At 36.0% G+C, this 21,770-nt stretch overlaps 1 long non-coding RNA gene across 2 annotated transcripts in view; it reads right to left on the reverse strand.

Moving 5' to 3' along the window:
• LOC128086539 (uncharacterized) overlaps positions 1-20,500 on the reverse strand; it is a 42,016-nt gene extending 21,516 nt beyond the window's left edge. For both annotated transcript variants that reach the window (XR_008209408.1, XR_008209407.1), the window contains exon 1: positions 19,667-20,500. This is a non-coding gene — a long non-coding RNA (uncharacterized LOC128086539). The remainder of the gene's footprint in view (positions 1-19,666) is intronic.
• Positions 20,501-21,770: the final 1,270 nt, after the last annotated feature.

The following is a 21,770-nucleotide window of genomic DNA, read 5'->3' on the forward strand; positions in this document are numbered from 1 at the left end:
AAACTACGGCAAAGTTTCCATCAAGGCTATAATCAATAATAGCAGTTGCTAAGCTTCAGCTGACATAACATCAGAACCTTTTGCATACAAGTGTTTAAATGAAACAATGGAACAAATGAAGGCATTAGATTGGATGTAAATATTAATCAAAGTCATATTTACACTCTAACTATAAACAGTTTTTGAAATATGAACCATACATTATATTAAAAAGATACAGGATGTAATCACTGCTACTGCAATCCACTGCATACTTTGCCACCCACCACAACAATCACCATTGTCTGCTGAATACACATGCTGCTTGGAATACACACTGATGGGTGCATTAAAAATGTAGTGAGATTCTCAATTTGGATTAGGGATTAGGGAGTTAGTTTGGATTAGGGAGTTTGTTTGAATAAGAAATGTAGGGTTGGAATTATAATCTGATATTTATTTGAAGCTCTGGAAGGTTACCCATCTGATTTCTTCACTTAAATTTTGTACTGCTGTTCTTGTGATGGAGTCAGTGGGCTGGATTCAGTTCCCCAGTCTGATACAAACTTAATCTGCTGAGAAATTCTAGTCTTAAAATTCAAGCTAATATCTAATGTTTTGCTGTCTCCTTTTTGTCTTATTCTCTGCTTAGGTTCTATCTGAGTAGGAACGTCTTGTAGTATATGTACAAAGAGTGTAGAGAATTCCAAAAATCCTCATCTCAGCTAGACCTCTAGGTAATGCTGCAAGTGCTTAATTTTCCCATCTTTTCAGGAATTTTAAAATTCACCCTCATCTCTATGCCCATTTTTAGTAAGAATTTTGGAGTTCAATGCTTAAAATTGTCTTCCCAGAAAGAAAGAAAAAGAAGTTTTTAAAGTTCCAGTGTCTGTCTCCTTAAAAAGACATCTACAACACCCATTTTATCTAATGCAAATTGAAACAATGAAGTGAAACTCTTCCCAGATTCTCTTTCCAAACCCACTCAACACAACTCTTTCCTTGCTTTAAAAAAAAAAAAAAAAAAAAAAGGCACCAGGCACTCCAGTATTTGGAATTACTATCGATATCTCAGAACCACAAACTGAGATCGCTTTCAGCTTGTTTTGAATGTTCTTTGACTCACACTGATAGTGGTTTTGAAGAGGATTTGCAAAGTAAGAATCAGATCTGTGTCATTTTAGAATAGTTCATTTGAAGAAACCACCATAATTACATAATGTCTGTGAAGCTATTAATATTTCTACCCCCCATATTTTATAAGCTACTAGTTCAAGAGGATCTTCATTTCAATGAAGAGGATAAATGTTGTTCCCCACCTAGCTCTTTAGAGTGCACTAATTTGCTTATTTTCTTGAAGACAACAATACATTGCAATTGTACTGAAGAAACATTCAAGCTGACCCTCTCTGCTCATTCTCTCCCACTTCCCCAAGTAAAAGTTTCTAATAGTTCACTTGGAGGTCTTCCAGTGATTTCTATCTGTAGCTTTGAGCAGGTGAATGTGAAGAACAAGGTTGTAGATAAACACTTATTTAGCATCTAGATCTATGGAGTTTTATTTTGTAGCACAATGTAAAATAAAGGAAAACTTCTACCTCTCAAAATTCCACATAAAAAATCTTCACAACACGAGAAGTTGGCATGAAATAATTTCTCTCTCCAAGCCCTTTTGTGAAAAGCTAGGCACCGCTCCCCTGTTCCCTACTTCCAGCTATTGTATTTGCAGATCTGGAAAGATTTAGATTTAAGGTTTTGGATGGGTTTTAACATACTGTAAGACCACAGTCAGTAATAACAGAAGCCTGATGGTTTACGACTTCTGTGACTAACACCAGCCTACTGGATCTATTAATAGGTCTAGTGTTACCTTGAACTACTCTTGCACTGACTTTGTACTGCAAAGACTCACTGCGAGAGTTGATATATGAAGCTTGGATAATCAAACAAGCAGGTAAGATAGTACTACTATTCTGTTCTTTCTCACGTTTATATTTCACCTTCTAGTCATCTTGTATAATAAAGAACAGCTGCAGAACAGGCATTAAAAAAACAGAAACAACAAAATGTCAAATTCTGATAATATTAACTAGCACTTTCATGCATACACACTGAGGACTGTGCCAAACTATTTACTTGTATGAACATTTGCCCTTCCAAAAACCTAGAAAAAAAACCCGAGTCTCAGTTACAATTCACTCACTTTTAGGGTTCACAGTCTCCAGCCCACTCACCAGAATGCTACTAAGTGAAGAAAATGCTGCCATCAATTTTTGTTTCAGTTTATTGCGAGTGCTTTTCTTTCCATAAAATGAGTTCTTAATTTCCCTTAACAAGCCTATTCCCAGAAGGGCACTGGACCAGAAATTTGCATTTGGTACTATATGTTTTCCTCGGACCACTGTTCAGGTATCTATACTTCTGTCAGAAAATGAAATATAATTTGTAAATATAGGAGGAAGAATTTTTAAAGAACAATGAAAAGAACAGTAAAACTAACACATGCATTCTGACTCAGAACTCCCACTCATCATTTTTTGTTAAACCAAAAAAATGTGTCTCTCCCAGAGTCTTTGGAATTCCTTTAGAGTAATGATGCCTGTTTTTCTTGATTGCTTTTTTTGAATTAACAATTCTTGTGTTCATTTTCTGTGATAGCACTAGAACAACGTTGAAAAGTATCTAAACCACATGGAAAACTCAGTTATGAGGGCAGTTATTTCAATTCATCAAATTACATAAAAGATATGATTTTTACTACACACTAAACAATGAACTAACTAAAGAAAATATGAAAAGCATATCCTGTTGCCCACAGTTCTAGGGTGTTTTGTCAGGGATGCAGCAGGCATAACCAGGCTTCAGTTCTTCACTTCAGTACCTACTTCTGCAGAACTGAATGGAATCCTTTTACTGGCAGGTGAAGAAACAGAGTTCCCTCAATGCCTTTCCTACAAAATGCTACAGTTTAAGTATCTAATTCAGTTGAAATGCAGCAGTCAGGAATTCCTAACTGAGGGACAGAAATAAAGGCATGATCCCTCCTCACTGATTAACATTCATGATCTGGACAGCTTGCTCCACATTCTTTTCCAGCAAGTGCCAATCTTTAGGAATATTACTCTTTGGTACTTATCTTTGGTTCTTATCTTGTAGCACATAGAGAACTTAGATCCTAAAGATGATGTGAACACTCCCAGCTAGCAAAGTGCTTGAAAAAAATTGTTACAGCATAAAAAAAAAGTTACAATTCTAAATTAAATTTGTTGTTCTCTCTGTAATTACCTTCCACAGTATACTTGTTATGGATGTCCTGAATAATTTTCAACGTTTTTGGTACTAAATACTACACAAGCCCACGGAGAAACAGCTTTCACTTAAACAAACTTACCATATATGAGTTGCAAGGAAAGCAATGAGAAGTTTGTCCTACACACTTCAGAGGACAAGGAAGGCATATAGCTTCTCTCTGTTTGCCAAAGTTGTGCTGCTAAGACAGTATTATCACAGTAATATTTAAAATAATGTTGTAAGTAGGAACACAGCTGATGTTTTATGTGTTCTTTTCAAAGATTTCAGTGGCAAAAATTCACAAACATTATACATGCACTTAATTTTTTATACTGTGATTTCAAAATGAGGCTTGAGCCTCAACGTGCCTTCCTCAATTAAATGTATCAGTTTAATGCATGCATGCAAGCATGTACAAAACTCTACTTGCTGGACACTCTTTCTATCATACTTCAGAATTTAAAAAAAATGGGGTGAGGGAAGCAATGTTTTACCTCTAGTTTTATTCTTAAAATGTAGATGAAAAATAAAAGGAGGTTGTGTCAAAATGTACTCACCATTTCTGTTGTGGCTTAAGGAACTATCAGTTTTCAAAGGTGTTGGTGGGCTGTGGTATAGATTTATTCCTACAAGGACTGGGGTCCAAATTTCTCAAATTTGAAAAAGCAAAAGAGGGTCTTAAGACACCATAACACAGTGTATCTTTAAGGAATCATTTGGGCACCTAAGCAACTCTCACTGTCCCAGGGATGTTCTTTTACCCTACCTTCCAGGAGCCTTTCTAAACTCTTGCTGAAGAAAATAGTTGAGTAATTGTAAAGTCCAGCTAGCTGGCATGTAGGAGATTCTGAGATACTCTCTCACAGTAGCACTGTTACAGAGGTGGGATTTTTGTTACTGGGAGCCATCTCTTTCAGTTGTTGCAATGACAACTTTTAGTTTGCTTTAGTAGAAGATTCTCAAGCCTCTGAATGTGGGCCTCATCCCACAACATCCATTTGCTTCCCCCTGTAGTCCATTGTCAAAGAATAAATCAATATGTTCTAAGCAAAAAGTTTTATTTCTTAAATGTCTTCAGCATGAGTAGTATTTCTCACAGAGTTTATGTCATGTTGACTTACTTATTAGATTACATACTAGGCCTCCATTAAGGTATAGATTTCTGTAAAGTTCCTTTTCCATAGTGTTGAATTGCTAGTCAAAAGACAGTTCTCACAGCCTAAGACTCTCTAACAACACAGGCTAAGTAGACCTTGTTCAGCTGTTTAACACTGCAAAAAGAAAATGCTCTTCAACAAACTAGTGCCATGTTGACTGGCACTGTATATGTTGTATTTGTATATCTTTTGTTGTATGTGATATGTTTTCCTTTGTATCTGGAATGAAATGAAAAAGAAGGCACTCCTGCAATTGACTGCATTAATACTACTTCAGTAAAGATAGGTTAAATCACAGCCCACTGGTGTCTTACTGGTTAAGGCCAGTTAAAAAAAGCCCAACTACTCTCCAGCTTTTCAAAGACAACCTGGCTTAGCAAACTGAACAGTCACTCTATCTTACTTACAGTTAACACATTTAGCAGGAAGGTTGAATTCACAACCAGATTTATAGGCATAACCACTTATACACACACACCATTTCTCTCTCTGAAGCTCTTAGACCAAGCAGAAAGCAAGCACTAAACCCAAACTTCCATATAATGTTATTGGTGTTATTATTATTATTATTATGCACAGAAGCACAGAACAGCTAAGGTGCCTCTACAGATTGCCTAGTCCTGTGCAAAGCAGGGTCAGCTACAGTAGGTTGCAAAGTGCATGATCACTTGGGCTTTGAATTTCTCCAGGGGTAGCAACTCTACAATTTCTGTGGGCAACCCATTACACTGTTTGACTATCCTCACAGTGTTGCTTTATATATGTAAATACAATTTATTACATTTCAGTTAGTGTTCCCTGCCTCTTATCCCGTCACTGAATGTCACGTTTTTCAGTGATGGTCCATATTTTACCACTATGGCGATAAGATTCTTCTTTTTTCCAGATTTTTTTCTTTTCTCTCATACCTTCTATCTCAATTTAATTTCAGCTCTGACTCCCACATAAGCAACTACAAAAAAATTACACTAAGAATTCCGTAAAGTTATGAAGCCATTCCTTGTTTGTCAACTACGTTTTTCTATATTTCTAGCAGCATTTCTGTGACAGGAAATAAGCAGCATAAAACACAGCATTCTCTGAGAAGTCCATACTCTCATCACTGGAGCTCACTCTATGAAGAGTTAGCTCAGGCTTCCACTCCCCCTGCTAATTGTCAAATAGCTATTATGATAGCTAGTATGTATGTATGTATGTATGTATTTATTTATTTATTTGTAGTCTTTGCTAAACTGAGATCTTCTTCACAGTTAAAGTCAGTTTTACAACCATGCTACCAAACAAAATAAAAATAAAGGGCTCGATAATGGAAAACCTGACACCACCTAAAATATAACTAAATGAGCAGGAGTGATTCTGTAATATATATATATATTTTTTTTTAAGCCTACAGAAACCAACCAATGTTAATTATTAATCAAAAGCAAAGCACCCATTTTAAGCATTTTTCAGAGAGATGTGCTCATTTAATTTCTTGCTACCATGTATTATTTTATATCAGTAACTGTCATTCAAAGCCAGCAACACTTACACAACTGCAAGGACACTGCTCAGAGGTAACACCCCAACGACAAAAGCCCTAACAAAAACACGGAACTAATCAGCAGTGCAATCTTGTCATCTTCCTATATTTCTGTCTTCCTTTTTGCCCACCCAAACATTCCATACTGACATAAGTTACAGTGTTCTATATTGTACCACTAGCAGTTCAGAAAAGAAGAATCCCTATCAGTACTCTGTGGTTTAATCCCCACAGGAAATATCTTAGAAATAGACAATGGGACAGAACCCCACACTTGTTTCAAGCCCATGGATACCAAGGAAATCACTAAAGGTCATTTTGTTTCACAGTGTTCTTATTTCTTAGCCTTTGCGGACGAACACAAAAAGCAGTTCCATGTTCTCGTGTTTCTTGCTAACCTCTTATCTGGGAGAGGTGGGAGAAATCAGATGGATAAGTTACTACTTAGTTCTGAAGAAATAACTGGAAAGGTGAGGTGAAAAAAGCCCACTAATGGAATGAGAAACATATTTAATAAAAACTAACACACGTTTTAGAACAGTACACTGTCAAACAAGGGTTTTAAAATGCAGAGTAAAATGTTCTTACTTATTGTGATATTGGTCATTGATTTGGAATGTGCGTTTTCTGTTCTCACTACAGTCTCAAGGTTGCTGTGAATTAATTGTGTGCTTCCTTCAGTCCTCATTACAGTCTTTGACACAAGAATGAGTTTTCACAGAAGTGAATGCCAGGATATTCTGATTCTCATTGAATATTCTCATTAATCCATTCTTAGGACAAAGATAATGATAAAGAATAAGCACAGATATTAATTATTTTATTTCTTATGGCAATCCCGGGGATGTAATGAGAATGAAATGATTGCCTCTTTTTGGTTCTAAAGGAAGGGTTTTTAAGGATAGAAAAATATTCAAAATTAATTTATTCTTGTAATTAAACTGTGATAAGACCAGGAGCTTAAAACACATCACATTAATTCATTCTCAATGCCAGTTTTAAGGGCCCAAACCTGTACGTGTCAATTAGAGTGAGAAGGAGAATACAGGTCAGTGGAGAATAAAGCATCACAATTTTTTTTAGAAATATATACTGCAAATAAACAATTGTAATAGTCCTAAAATAGCAGCAAGACATAATGACTCCCTAGATCATTTCTCTTTGCATTTCTATTCATTTACAACAGGACTTCTGCATTGGAAGCTGTGCATTATTACAGTTCTTTCAAAGACAGCTAAAGCTATCATAATCATTTTTGAGAGGCTTAAAGTAAAATCCATCCAGCTTTCATGAGAGAAACACATTTGAGAGAGCAAACACTGGTCATGGGGCACATACTATCACCTACAGGAAAGGCATTAAGGAACCCTAGGCTGCTCAGATTCAGGTTCAGGAGAAAACAAAGCCTTAAACTCTCAACAGCTAACAAATACAGCTCTCTCAGCCCATCTTTATAGCAGAGGTGCTCCAGCCCTCCAGTCATCTTCGCAGACCTCCTCTAGACCCACTCTAACAACTCCACATCTTTCTTGTGCTGGGGGCCCCAACCCTAGTTGCAGTACTCCAGATAGGGCTTCATCAACCTCTTCTTTAGGTAGGTTCTTACCTCTTTCAACTAAGCTTGTTTTCAATGGTTACAAGATCTTAAATCTGTCTTTAAATCTTACATTACTCAGCTTTGATTTCAGTGAGCTTTGCAGAATGGAGATGAGGATAATACATTGATTTTCCTAGCCTAGTAAATTCTAAAAGGAAGGAATTCTTTTCTTTATCCGTACACACATTGTATCCAATTTAATTTTGGCTTTGTTTGTATTTTTATGAATATTCTAGCATACTAGTCAAGGAATGGGAATATTCACCTATTTATTAAATTTGAAGTTTGATACATTAATGCTAGAAGCAGTGAAAGCCTTCAAGGCACTCTTAGATGTTTATGTAATACTGCATTCTACAGTGTCTTATTCACATTAAGATCTTGATTCTCAGATTTTTTCATCCAGTTGGAAAACAGGGTTGCAATGGTTACTCCAAACAACTCAAACATCAATTTGTACAGTCTAGGTATTTGCAATGAGTAAACCACAGATCAAGAAATTACTTTCCAAATGTCTAATTGTGAAAGAAACATGCTACTTTGCAGCAAGAAGAGGGGTGGAAACTTTCTAAGTACTGGCTATTCATTCTCCCAGCTTTGCATTCATATCACAAATTTTCCTAATTTCTAAACAATGTGGATGTGTTTTTACTTCACTGACTGCAATTTGAAATGTCTTCCATCACACCACAGTGGAAAGTAGTCATATGTCTTTTCATGTATTCTATTCCTAGTCAGAGTGTCTTGGGAAGGCATTGAGTGCTTTCTTACAGTATTGTAGCACTAACTAGGGGAAGCCAAAGAAAGGAAAAAACAAACCTCTGGGAGTTGGCAGAGAATTCACTGGGACAGGTAAAAGCTTAGAAGATTTTGCAAGAGTAAAGGCAATAGACTACGAGAAACTTTCTTTTTTTTTTTTTTTTTTGGTTTATAAGTAGTGTTTTAAATAGGAATTTCAGACAAGAAATTAAAATTTAAACAATGTAAGTGCCTCAGAGAACCGGGCTCTAAAGCAGTCCCTTAATGGGACTCTGACACAGCCTTTATTTTTTAATGTGAAGAAGGGAAAGGATTTGTCATTAAACTTTAAAAATAATCAAAATCCTTTTTGTTTTTGTGGGCTGGCAGTGTTACTAAGAACGATTGTGTTCACTTAGTGCGTGTCCACTGGTAGGGAAACTTCCTTACGTGTAACAGGGGTTAGAGTTCCAAATTTAAGTTTGTCTTGGCTGTCCTGGAGTCTATATACTTTTTTGATCAATCATGCTTGAACTTCTTGTCTGAATTATCTCCTCTTAACAATAACACCTTAACAGAGTTTCTTTCCCAGCTTTCAGAATATGAAATAAGAAACAGCACGCAAGGCACCTACATTAAATGGATGTGATTTAGAAGAACATCACTTGCTGTATTTCCTATGATTTGTGCTGAGAAATACAATTAACACATTAGCATCAATCCTAAACATTTTTTATTCTATGCAGTTGCACAATTTAACACAAACCTAGAGAAGATGTAAAATCATCTTCCTGTTCTGTTATACAAACATCAAAATTTTCTATTGCTATTAAATTTTCTGCATTCATCATCGTTTAGTCTCTCTCTTTTCAGTAAACTGGTCATTGTAAACAGCAGGAACACACAGAATACAAACAGGAAACACTGCAGTTACAGCTCTGAGGAAACATGCCAGCCTGTAGGAGGAACCCTTGGCACCAGAGGTGCTGAATTTCAACAAATCTGTTAATACAAGTAGGGTAGCTCTTAAACTCAGCCTTTAGGCCCTGTTACTACCTACAGCAGTGTCAGCAGTGAAAAGTAAATGAAACTAAGTACAAAACCAATGTTCCTTGATCTACACAAGGTTAAATATATGCTGATGAGCATCAGTATTTCCAACAACAAAATTATGCCTTTCTACTCGTCACTGGTGGACCTTGTTCTCACAATATTGCTACTTACTTTGGTAATGAAAGTCATTTTAAAGTTGAATCTGCAAGTGAATATACTGCGGTGTACACAGTGCATAGTTCCCATAAATTTAGCACACAGGAATTTATTTCAGCAGCTACAGCTTTCAGTAGTTCATCAGTTTTGTTTTGCATGAATGTAATTTACCTTTCAGCCACCAAAGGCTTACAGTACAGGTCTTGTATTGAAACAAAACTAGTACTGTACCAGCACTCACATAGTGCTCCTGAAGAGAGGAAAAAAAACTCATATTTATTCCAAAGTTTTCCAAGCAGTTAAACTCAAATTCAGATGTATATCTCTGTACATTTTTAGAGCAGTGTTAACACATGGCTAGTAAAATTACAGTTTCAATAATGCAGCTGTAATTATTTATATAATACAATGATGCATAGTCTCCTTTGTTTCCTCTTAAGGAAAAAGAAAAAAAAAGCACTGGAAAAGGAAAGGCTATTGAAATTCTATCATATTGTATAGTCGTAGGTCTAAGAGAAAGAGAAATCCTGTGGTCTAAAGTGAAATAAATCACTGAGTTTCAGAGACAGTCTTATCCATTGGAAATAGCCACAAATTAAAGGGAAAGACAGAAAGACATTTCAGTTCCTGAAAGAGTGGAGATTTGTGTTGATGTTTGGCTTTATCAACTTTCAGGAAGAAGGACCTGTTTAATCACTGGAAATTCTACCTTACTTAGAGAATTTGGCCCAGTTTCTGCTATGCATGTTAGCTTATTTTATAAAATATGGGCCAGGCTCATTTTCCTTGAAGTCACTGGGATTTTTGGCATTGATTTCAAGATGAACAGCCAGTGGGTCCGGAGTAGAGAGGATAAGGAAAAAAGCATACTACCTCTTTCAGTACAGATCAAATCAAAATGCTTGAGCTTCAGGGGGTGCATTTCCTGATGTTCTCTTCATGCCGTAGATATTGCTTTTCACAATAACCAAATTCTTCTATAGTCAATTTTACAACTATGTCTGCTGTCAAGAATTCAGTAAATCAAATGACTTTTTATGGCATTTTACAAGAAAGAAAACTATTCAGGTAAACTGACAAGTCCAAATAGGAAAAAGAGACTCCAACTAAAGCGTATGTTATGAATCATAGCCTACTACCCCTGCTGGGATTGACAGAGATCTCCAGCCCAAAATGAATTCAAACCAGTTCACAGGGATTCTTAAACTTTTGCTAAAAAGGGAAGCCAAAATGATGACAGCTTTATTAGAGCATATAACTCAAAATAAGCACCAATGCATTTTAAAACACTTCAAGGGCATCTTTCAATATGAATCTAATTCCTTTTAAGATACGACTCAACTTCCTAAATAATAGTATTTCTTTATAAAAAGTAGTAAGCACTTATTTTTGCATTAGAATGAGATATTTTGTTAGCTGGGCTAAAAGTTATCTCTTAAGTAAGTATTCCAGCAATACATACTGAGTTTCAATAGCTTTTTGTCCATTCAGGACTGCTATGAGCCTTGATACTCAGGTGTTCAGGATTATCAGAGTCTACATAATTATGATACACCATGTTACAAGACCTTTATATAAAACAAATACAGCTAAATACACTTCTGATTCTTAGAAAGTACCAGGTCACACTTACGAATACTATGGGCTTTTGCCTCAGCAATCTTCTACAACTGTAAGGAGTGACATTCCTAGAGAGATATATGATCTGCTTTATTTTAATGGTGCACTTGCACATACAGATGAAAAAATCTTTTCATCTCTTACTGTCAGTCTCAAACATTTGGTAATGTGCTAACAAATATTTCTGTGACTGCACAAGGAGTGCCAAGTCAATGCTGTATGAACCCTTCCAGACTTAATGTTTACTGCATAACTATCTGCTTCTGTCAATCAATGAGGTTCCATCACCATTCATACTTTTTTCAGCTTATTAAGCAAATCTAATCATATAATCACAGAATGGCTTGGGTTGGAAGGGACCTCAAAGATCATCAATTTCCAACCCCCCTGCCACAAGCAGGGCCACCAACCTCCAGATCTGATACTAGGCCAGGTTGCCCAGGGCCCCATCCAACCTGGCCTTGAACACCTCCAAGGATGGAGCATCCACAACCTCTCTAGGCAGCCTGTTACAGCACCTCACCACTCTCTCCGTAAAGATCTTCCCCCTGAATTCCAGTCTAAACTTTCCCTCCTTGAGCATAAAGCCACAGTACGGTTGTGTAACAGATTAAAATGTTTTAAGCAAACAAGATAAGTTAAACAATAAAATAATATGAAAGATACTTTACTGTTACAATTATATAACAAGTAAATAAGTACCTTCCTTCATCAGGAAAGAAAAGATTATCTTTTCTCCCAGATACATGGAATAGATCACATTTTAAAATCTGTATTTATTGTGTCCCAGTAAGGAGGAGTTTTCCATAAAGTTGCTTAGTTTAGACAATGAATTGAGTCTTAAGAGTATTATCAGAATGAAAAGAAGTACATCTCTTATTAACCACGAAAGACAGCATCTTAACTAGGTCTGTCAAATGTCCCCATAGATACTATGGACAATTTTAACCCCATAACGGGACAAAAGTCTTTTCAGAAAATGCAGTACTTGATATGATGCAAGACAGTTCCAGGTTAAATCAGTACATGTTCACTGGGATAGAGTGCATAGATCACTGCCTCCAGCAAACAAGCTTTTTTGATACTAGAGATATTTCTCCTTCCTTGTCCATTACCACTCTTTTCATATCTTCATCTGCCTTTTGCTTCACCAATTATTTAATTCTAATTTATTTTTCAGAATCTGTGGTGTACTGCAAGTAACGTTCAAGCCTGATCCAGTATTGTCTTTCAAGCAAACAACTTATTAGGGATATACATAACATTAATTTATTTCTATGTGAAACCACACCTTGCAAAATAAGAGAAACACTGTAACACTATGTGTAGTGTTATAAGATTTTTGTACATCTTGTTCTTTGATTACTTGTTTTTTTATGCTTGAATATTAGGAACAGCAGCTGAGAGAGTGCTGCATACTTACATTTGCTTTTCATACCCTCTAAACCTTCCTTGTCTTGTTCTTGTTATAACTAGTACCACATCAGCCTCCTAACTACCTTTACAACCAAGGTTTTTCATCAAGCAATATTGTTTGAAGAATTGAGGTCAGACTGGCAGTTGCTGACCTCGTCATTCACATAATAAATCCTGATTATTCTAGGGTTACAGTTCATGTGTATAATCTGATCATGAATGCTCAGTAAAGTATATAACATCTAGCACAATATTTTGCTAACTGTATCAAAGTGAAATAAATCATAAGTTTAGATGGTGTGGAAAGAAGAAAGAAAAAGGCAGTAACAGACAAGCAAAAGCAACATGGGGATGACAGCTGCAGAGCTATCAAAACACATTCACTATTATGCTTTTAAAACAATTAAAAAGAATTATTATTTTTTCCTCAACAATTTTCTGCAGTAAAATACATGTTACAGGTTCCCCAAAACAAAAATCTTCAGATTAGATTATTACGTTTCACGTTCAGTGCAAACATTCACTCTAGGTACAAAAACTGCATCCTGTAGTAGTAGGAACCACCTACAAAATTATCAGTTGATATAAAAAGGAGGAATTCGTATTCGAAGAAACAAGGACTATGGAGAGAATGCCATGTGCACTCTCTTGTCATTCCCCTGGACTACTTATACTAATGCTAGATTTTCACTAGTTTTAAAACAAATTTCACATCCCTCTTCATCTCCTGCAAAGGTCTCAACAATTCCCATATATCAGAGATATAGGCAAAATGCTTCTGAATTTCAAGAGCTCTCTTCCATGATGGTATGTTAATCCAGTAAAGATGAATTTGCCTGTACAGACTATTCTGAATCTGCTCTAGTTTGAAGCACAGAACAAATTCTCATCAGTAGCCTAGAAGGAAAGAAAGAAGACGTGTTCCTTTTCTCAGGTTTTCATTTTTAATAGCAAGCATTCTATGGCAGAATAGCCCTAAGAATAAGCAGAAGCCTTGTATATGGTTATAGCCGCTCAAGAACATTTCAACAAAACCCCTTTCTAATTAGAAACTTTTAATTCAAAAAATTTTCATTTGAAAAATGAGTGCTTTTTAATAAATACTGATAATAAATACTGATCTGACAACTTTTTAGAACTTTAAATATTTTCATCTACAAATTCATTTTTTCTTTAACACATTCAAGTCTCATCCAACCTATTCATCACAAATATCATCTGTTTAAGAATGCTGCAAAACAAATTTTCTTCATTTCTGTCAAAATTTTGTATGAGGAAAAAAAAATAGTTTTAACTTTGGCAGAAACTGTTTTGCTTTCTATCTAGATATCTACATACTCCATAGTTAGCAATTCAGTTTTATATAACCAAATGAAAAAGTGCAGGTGAATGCATTGTTTCCTGGGTTTGTTAAGCACCTTTGTAAATGGCTCATCATCTGTACAGCCTTCTATGATCAATATAATCCTATTTCTCTTTAAATTAAACAAACAAACAAAAAAATCTGCTTGAGGTCATCTTAGCTCTCTTTTTCTTTTTTTCCCCATTATAGTCTGAGATCTTACATATCAGCTCTGTTTAATTTAGGCACAAGAGCACGTCCTGAAAAAGGGATGTACTTCAAAAATAAAAATATATCTGAGAATACTTTCTAGGAAAACAGAGAGAAGTTGTTACAGGAAAATTCTGGCAGTATTGTACACATTGCAAGGAAGATGACCTTCATGATGAATTAGCATGCATTCTAAATTTGGATCTACCACCTAGCTAGAAGAACCTGTGGGTATCAAAACTAGAATCAAGGATGATCTTTGTGTCAAACAAATGACCTAAAAACAAACATTTCAACTGGGAATGCCTGATATTCTAAACTTTGGTTGCAAAAATTCAGCAAGGATTTGGAAAAGCCCAAAAATCCACTTCTGTCAAAAACTATTCAAAACAGTGGGTGTTGTGGGTTACAACCAGAACAGTAGTCAGCAGTGCCACTGTTGGGTATTTTAAATAAAAAAGCATCATCAGAAAGTAACTTCACAACATGGTTTTGCCAGAACTGGAATACAATAAGTGGACAAAGACATCACATTTGGATAGAAAGTGGTCTATGTTGGCTCAATAGTAAAAAAGAGTGATCTGGAAAACACAGTCACTGAAAAAAGACTTAAAGACCTAGGATTATTTGGTCTACACAGAAGAAGAGTGAGAGGAAGCATGAAGGCAATATTAATATTTATGTATATCTGTCTTCATATATTCCCTTGCCCACTGTAGATATGACAAAAATGACAAGCTTCAATTGCATTGAGGGAGATTTAGATTGGGCATTAGGGAAGACTATCTTCCACTAGCAAGTGTAGGCTAGTACCTGAATAAGTAAGGAACTACAAAATTCCCAGGCTTGTTGGGTTTTAAAGCAAGCAGTTTAGGTGTAAGCAGTCCAACCTTACTCGATCTGCCAGCTGGCCCACATTAAATGACATACTTAAAGGCCCTTCTGATGCTGCTTTTAATGAGTATTAATGGCTGCAACATCCCTAGTATTATTTCACATCCACTAACAGCAGTATAATTAATAACAGAAAGCAAAGCAACGGTGAGTGAGGCTCTGTATGATATTGGAAATAGATTGAAGAAAGCAGCATGTTATTTCAGGCCTTGTATCCACTGCCCCACATTTAGCTGCAAGTACTCATCTAAAAACCCCCATAGCTCATATTTGGAAAGATGTGAGCTCTTCATTGGTTCTACCTGTGATGAACTTCCTGAGGATTAAGCTCTTGCACTGCAGCTTTGTTTTTACTGTTTGGTCCAGTGATAATTTCTGAGGTCTCTTCACAGTTGGGTTAGCTTTTCAGTGGAATCTATTTGCTCTCTATTTATGAGCATGTATGTAAAGAATTCTTATCCTAATTGCAATATGTAATTTTGCATGCTACTTTTTCAGTGAAGCCTCACATTTTTCTTTTAGAATTACAGCTTTGTGACTGCTGGTTTTTTATTCTTCATGGATTTAACAGACATGAAAATAAATTTCAGATTTCAAGTGGGTAAGAGAATTCGAGTCTTCATTACATACTTGGAAAATGCTTTTAGAGTAAACCTAAGGGTTTGCTTCATTGTCTCCACTGAAATGTTTAAGAAAAATCAGAATTACATTGAATACACTTTTTCACTAGTAGAATTTAAATGTAATCTTGATCATCTCTTCCTTTTTGTTCAGATCCTGATTCTGTACAAGTAGTGCTTAGACCAGGGCATGAAATGGTGCCAATTTTATCATCTATTTCATGAAATTATCCTGACCTCACCAATTAAATAGTAAAACAATGTTTATTATTTACTATTTTCATAGCTTATGTTTTACTCTTTCAACGTGACACAACCGGAATTGTACGTTACCTCATACAAAGCCAATTCTTAAAGGCCCTGTACAATTATAATGATCGCCTTAACGGATTTTTATTTCATGCTTATAAAAGATTACCTTGGCTTTTAAAACTTAAAGACACCGTACAAGGTTATTTATTTTCATTCCTACTTAAAATTAAATCATATTTGTGTATGCAAATGCACTTTATAGGAGGGTTTAAAAAACTGGCAAGTAAATCCTCATGCACTCAGAGGTGGAAATTATTATCCATTTATATATAGTGATTAACAGTTAAAATGCACTCTCTGCTGTTCCCTGTGTCTCAGAAAGAACAGAAGCTTTTGTCTTTCTGAACTAAAAAGCCACATCTCTTTTTATAGTAAATGCCTTCAAAAGGGGGCACATCACTGTCATGGCAAAAAGCCAGAGAAATTTAAAAAACACTCATCACATACTAAAGAGTTACATTTATGCCTTGCTGATGAGACATTAGCACAAATATGGTTCAAAAAATACGAAATTATAGTTTCCTGATATGTGTCAACTTGCATAGGGCACTGCAGACCGGGTACATATAAACTTTAAATATCACCTCAAAAAGTCAGAGTGTTGAAAAAGAACACAGTAAGCCTTCCCAAGAGCAGTGATATGTCTTAATGAGATGGCACAACATCTCTTGTTTTACATAGAATGAATGTTTTTCAGTTGGCCAATATACAAAAGCAAACAAATAATAATAAAACTCCACAAATAAAACAAAAAACATAACCAGCTCATCTTGAAAGTACTGTATCATCCACAAAGATAACAAAGCATCCAGTCACAAATATAAATGAACTATCAGCCAACATCAGAATATATCCATTTGTCCAACTGATGAGGATCCCTTATCTCAAGCAAGTAAGAGAGGATGGGTTCGACTTCATTTGCTTTTTAAAGAAACCATTTCTCTTTTCTTTTTTTTTTTTTTTTTTTTTTTTAAATTAATTTAATCTTCACACTTTTCCTGGGGCCCCTGGGCTCCTATCCAGGTCCAGATATTTCACAATGGACTTTGATTTTCTGAGGTAAGTGCTCTGTCACTTTCAGAGCAGTTAGAGGAGGGGTCAGGAGTGAGGTGGCATGGTATGGCCTCACTCTGGCTCCTGCCTTCCTGACATTGTACACGCTAATGCAATGTGAAGTAGCACGTCTAAATAGCCTGTCAAACTTTTTTGATGTTAGCAAACCCACAGATGGGATTCATTTCCACACTGTTCAAAAAACGTAAACGATACAAGGACATTAAAGAGCATTAAACTACTTGATGACATTTTGGTCACATTAATGAAAAGTGACATTTATAAACTACTACAAAAAGATGGCGGGGGGAGAGAATGGAAGGAGAAAGGAAAGGAGAAGTGAGGAGGGGAAAAGGAATTAAAATCAATCAAAAAACTCCCAAAGAGACCTGGACAGTCTCTGGACATCATCAAATAAATTAAGGCCTTAAAATGAAATAAACCCCAGAGTGAACTTTTGCCTACACGTGTGCACGTGTGCCTGTGCTAATGCTTGGGTGAAAAGATCCACTGCATCCAAGGACCCTTTACAGGGAAGTATAACTGCATGCATAAGGCTACATTTTCATCTGTTCACTCATAGAGGATAGTTCTTTCCCACTTGCAGCATCCCACTCATGCCAGTGATTAAAATGTTGCTGAATATAAAAAAGGGTATCAAAATCCAACCTCACCAGCTTAGTTTTACACAGTCGAGACCTTGTTTTGTTATGCAGTGACATATATGAAAATATCTCCCACAGCATCAACAGACTCTAGTGCACACATCAAGAAAGTGAGAGCTGGTAACAAGAAAACATTTGGCTATAGAAAGTTCTGAGATCCAGTCCTGTCAGTTCTACAACCTGTTACACACTCAACTGAAGTTTTGGGACCTATCTGGGTGTAAGGGCAGTTGCTGGTTCATCGGCTAAAGCAGCAGAGGCTGTGGAGCTGGCTGTGCCAGGATGCCAGCCTTGCTGGGAAGAAGGGCAGACAGAAGACATGCAACTCTGACTACACCACTGCCACTAGCAGCTTCAGCGTATATTTTTTCCAGCATTCGTGGTTACATTAATTGTTAATGACAAAGGCAACCTTCACTCACTCTGTGTGGTTTCCTGCCCATATTTGGATCCTTTACAAGGCCCCCCCCGCCTTTTCTTCTTCCTCTCCTCCCCCTACCATTATCCCTTCCCTTTCTCTGGTAGGAAATGCAACCCGAGATGTGCGAAAAAACAGTGTGCATATTGTCATTTAATTGGCTCCTTGCTCAGGCGCATCGGGCCTCAGCGCGTGTGCTGTAGGGTGTCTGCTCCACAACAGGAAAGAATAAACCCAGACTCAAATCATAGGAAATTCATCAAATATGCTTCTTAGAGCTCTGTCTTTCAAGGTCTGTTTCCCTGCCATATGATCTCTATAAACCAAATTACTGCTGGCCTGAGTACAAGACTGGAGGCGCCTGGGGCTAACATATAATGAATGCCAAATGCATGTGACAATAGACTGATCATGGAGAAGAATTGAAAATTTTTTAAGTAGTTCTTCTATTTCATTTACAAAAAGCAAACTGACTACAGTTAATACGTTTAAAAGGAGCCAATCATTTCCCTGTAGTTCCAGACCTGCAAAACAATCCTTTTATATTCAATGCATTAAAATGCTAGGACACAAGATACATTGGAAAAATGCTGAATGAAGTACAAAATAGAAAATAAATTAAAAATACCTCATTTTAGGTAGGGACTAATATATGCATTATTGAATTAGCCCAGTTTTTCCTTCTAGGAGCCTTTGTGCATAAAGAGTTTGCCTTTCACTGGCTGTGCAACAAGAGCATAAACTTCTGTTGGAATGTATCTGCGAGAACTGAGATTCTAAGAAAGTAAGAAAGCTGCTTAATGGCTGGATGGATAAGATTAATGATTTTTATTAATTTGTGCAATAAACAGTGAAAGAGAAAATTTTATCCCCATGTTTCCAATTACTTTGAATAACCTAGCAAGTTCAAGTGTTGCTACTGCAGGATCACAAGAAGTGTGAAATCTCCAGAAGAAAAAAATATTACATTCGTTAGTACAGACAGGGGGTAATTAATACTGCTTTTTAGGTTTTAGAAAATACTGCACTTAGAACAGTGAGTCAACTAACAGACCGTCTATAACCTATAAATGCTTCCATATTCACAGACATCAGCAATCCTGGAGTTACAAAAAAGTAATAATACATACATATTAATGGATCACAGTTTGTCCTTTGGGGAGTATATTTTTTAAAAGGGCTAAGGCAGCAATAATAGCTCCTCTAAAAACTCTAAATGCTATAATTGTTTTATATGAATTACAGTGCTTGTATTAATTAATGATTAATGTTTTGTATATGTAAGTATTTGATGGTTACAGCCAAAGAAAAAAGAAACAGTCTGTCTTTTAAGTTGACATTTAAAAAAAAATGTTGCTGTTTGAAGGTTTGGATCTGGTTAAATACAAGATTACTTTAACCACATTTCAATGAGGAACATGAAATATGGCCCATGAGGTCATGCAATTCAGCAAAACATTCTTTTTGCTTTTTTTCTTTTTTACTAGTTAAATAGAAACAAAAGCAAAATTGCCAGAATACCTCTTTAGTTGTATTTTAATCAAAGTGCTTTAAAAAACTGCCTGAAGGTATTAAGTTGTACTCCTATTGGAGTCTGTTGAAGGAACCTAAAGTGGTACTGACCTGCACACTCCTCGAGCTCCTCTTGAAAGCAGTTGCTGTGTTGGACATGCCAGGAACACGCAGACACTAAGGTCTCACTCTGTATTGTGGAGAGTTGCATTGAATGAGAAGGAGACAAGAGAAAAGGGAAAGAGAAGAGCTTAGACAAACAAGACTGAATTTTGGAAATCTCATCTTTCTTAGGTAGAGCAGAGCAGCATTCCTTCCCTTAGGTATTAGGTGTAACTACATTGCTGTAGAGAGCAGGTTCTGTTCTGCCACTGATATCAGTCATTTAACTGATAAGAAACCATCAGCAGTGACACAGAGATCAGTGTTAGAGCATCTATTCTGTCTCTGTTTGCCTGGGTGTGTGAGCAAAGAAAATGCTTCTTCAAGAAAAACTTGAAGTGAAATCCACCAAACTGCGTTGTCTCTATTTTCAAGTTAGAAACAAGTGTAGAATTATTTTAATTTTAGTTTCAGTTATTTATTTGTATTGTAAAAAAAATTGATAATCTGGTCAGAAAAACAGGGACTAGCAAGACATTAGCTTGCACAGAAGTATTTGTCAAAAGCTTGTTTCTGATTTCATTATGCAGACTGCCATAACATACATATACACAATTAGTCATTCTAGACTATAGTAATAGCCAACACATGAAGCATTCTTCATATTTCCAACAGATGTTTATATACAAACAGGAATATTGATAGGCTACTTACTAAACAATACAAAACAAGGCACTGACTGAATATAAAGTTATGTTTTTTAAATCCAACAAGAATGCACACTGCTGTTGATTAAATGTGGCACTCAAAATTCCTTCCATGATTTTAAAACACCTCTGTTTTGCTCTTACACAAATTGCAGTCTACATGTATTCATTATTATCTTATATAAGTTAAAATTTGTACCAATATTATCATATTCATAGCATTTACCTTCATATCAATAAATATCCTATATCAACAAATTTAGGACAAGTCAGAGAAACAGAATTTTTCTTTTCTGGACACTGCTTCAATGAATCCAGGACCCCTATTTGCTCTCCATCTGATCATCTGCCCTAAGTAACCACACTCAGTCCTTGTCTAGTATTTACTTCCAGTGAGGTCCAGGACATTAAAACTATTCTGGGCCAACAGGCTGAAACAGTGTATGGTGGTACACCATGAGTTTGGAACAGAGATATTTAAAAAAGGTACTCAAACATTTTGTGTGGCACATTGCTGCATGTGAGATAGATAGCTTAAAGCATTACTGGATCTAAACAGAGATTTGGACAAAAATTAAGTCATACCAAAAACAATACAGTAGAAATAATACAGTAGAAACAGCTAACATTACTTGTCTTCTTCAGTCTTGGACATTCTTTTTTACTTCTAGATCTTGAATTTATAACCAGCTACAGAAAAAATCTAGATGATCTAGATTATCTCAAATATACCTATTTGGTTTTTTTCCTACAGGAATGCATATGCCTCACTGTACTAACATTCACTGTTTGTTCTCCATAAACATTCATCAAACATCAATGAACGTCAATAGGTGCCTCTTTTTCCTAGTGGAGAAATTCAATGACACAACTTTGCTTCATCTGCACTTCCATGTAGGACATCATTTTGTCAGACTGCCCTTCTGCTGTCATCTGTCACACAGCAACAACATGAAGTGGAATATAGGTGGGTTCAACCTCTACTGCCAGACCACCAACATTTGCCTCTGATGTTGTGGGCCAAAATAATAAAATAGGAGGCATCACTTTTGGAGCAGTCCTTGTATAAATCAAGAAAATATATGTATAAATGTGTAAACTTGATTCAGCTTCCTTACTTAGAACTTGTCAATTTGTACAAGATTCTGAATCTAAGAATACAAAGAACTACTAGTGTAGCAACTATTCAAAATTTTCTTTTCCTTGTTCAGTGTACTGCTTCTGACTTTATTTATAGAGTACTGTCCAAGCTTAGCTTTGAAAACTGAATTACTGATCCTCTACGGGCTTTTGGAGATAAATATCATTAAAGTATTCTAGAGTTTCACATTACTACATATCCATGAGATGAGAGAACATTAACAGCTCTTAGGATGGGAATAGCTCAGAAACTCAAGATATCTACC

Source organism: Tympanuchus pallidicinctus, unplaced genomic scaffold (assembly GCF_026119805.1).
Source record: "Tympanuchus pallidicinctus isolate F22 unplaced genomic scaffold, pur_lepc_1.0 scaffold3, whole genome shotgun sequence".
Lineage (NCBI taxonomy): Eukaryota > Metazoa > Chordata > Aves > Galliformes > Phasianidae > Tympanuchus > Tympanuchus pallidicinctus.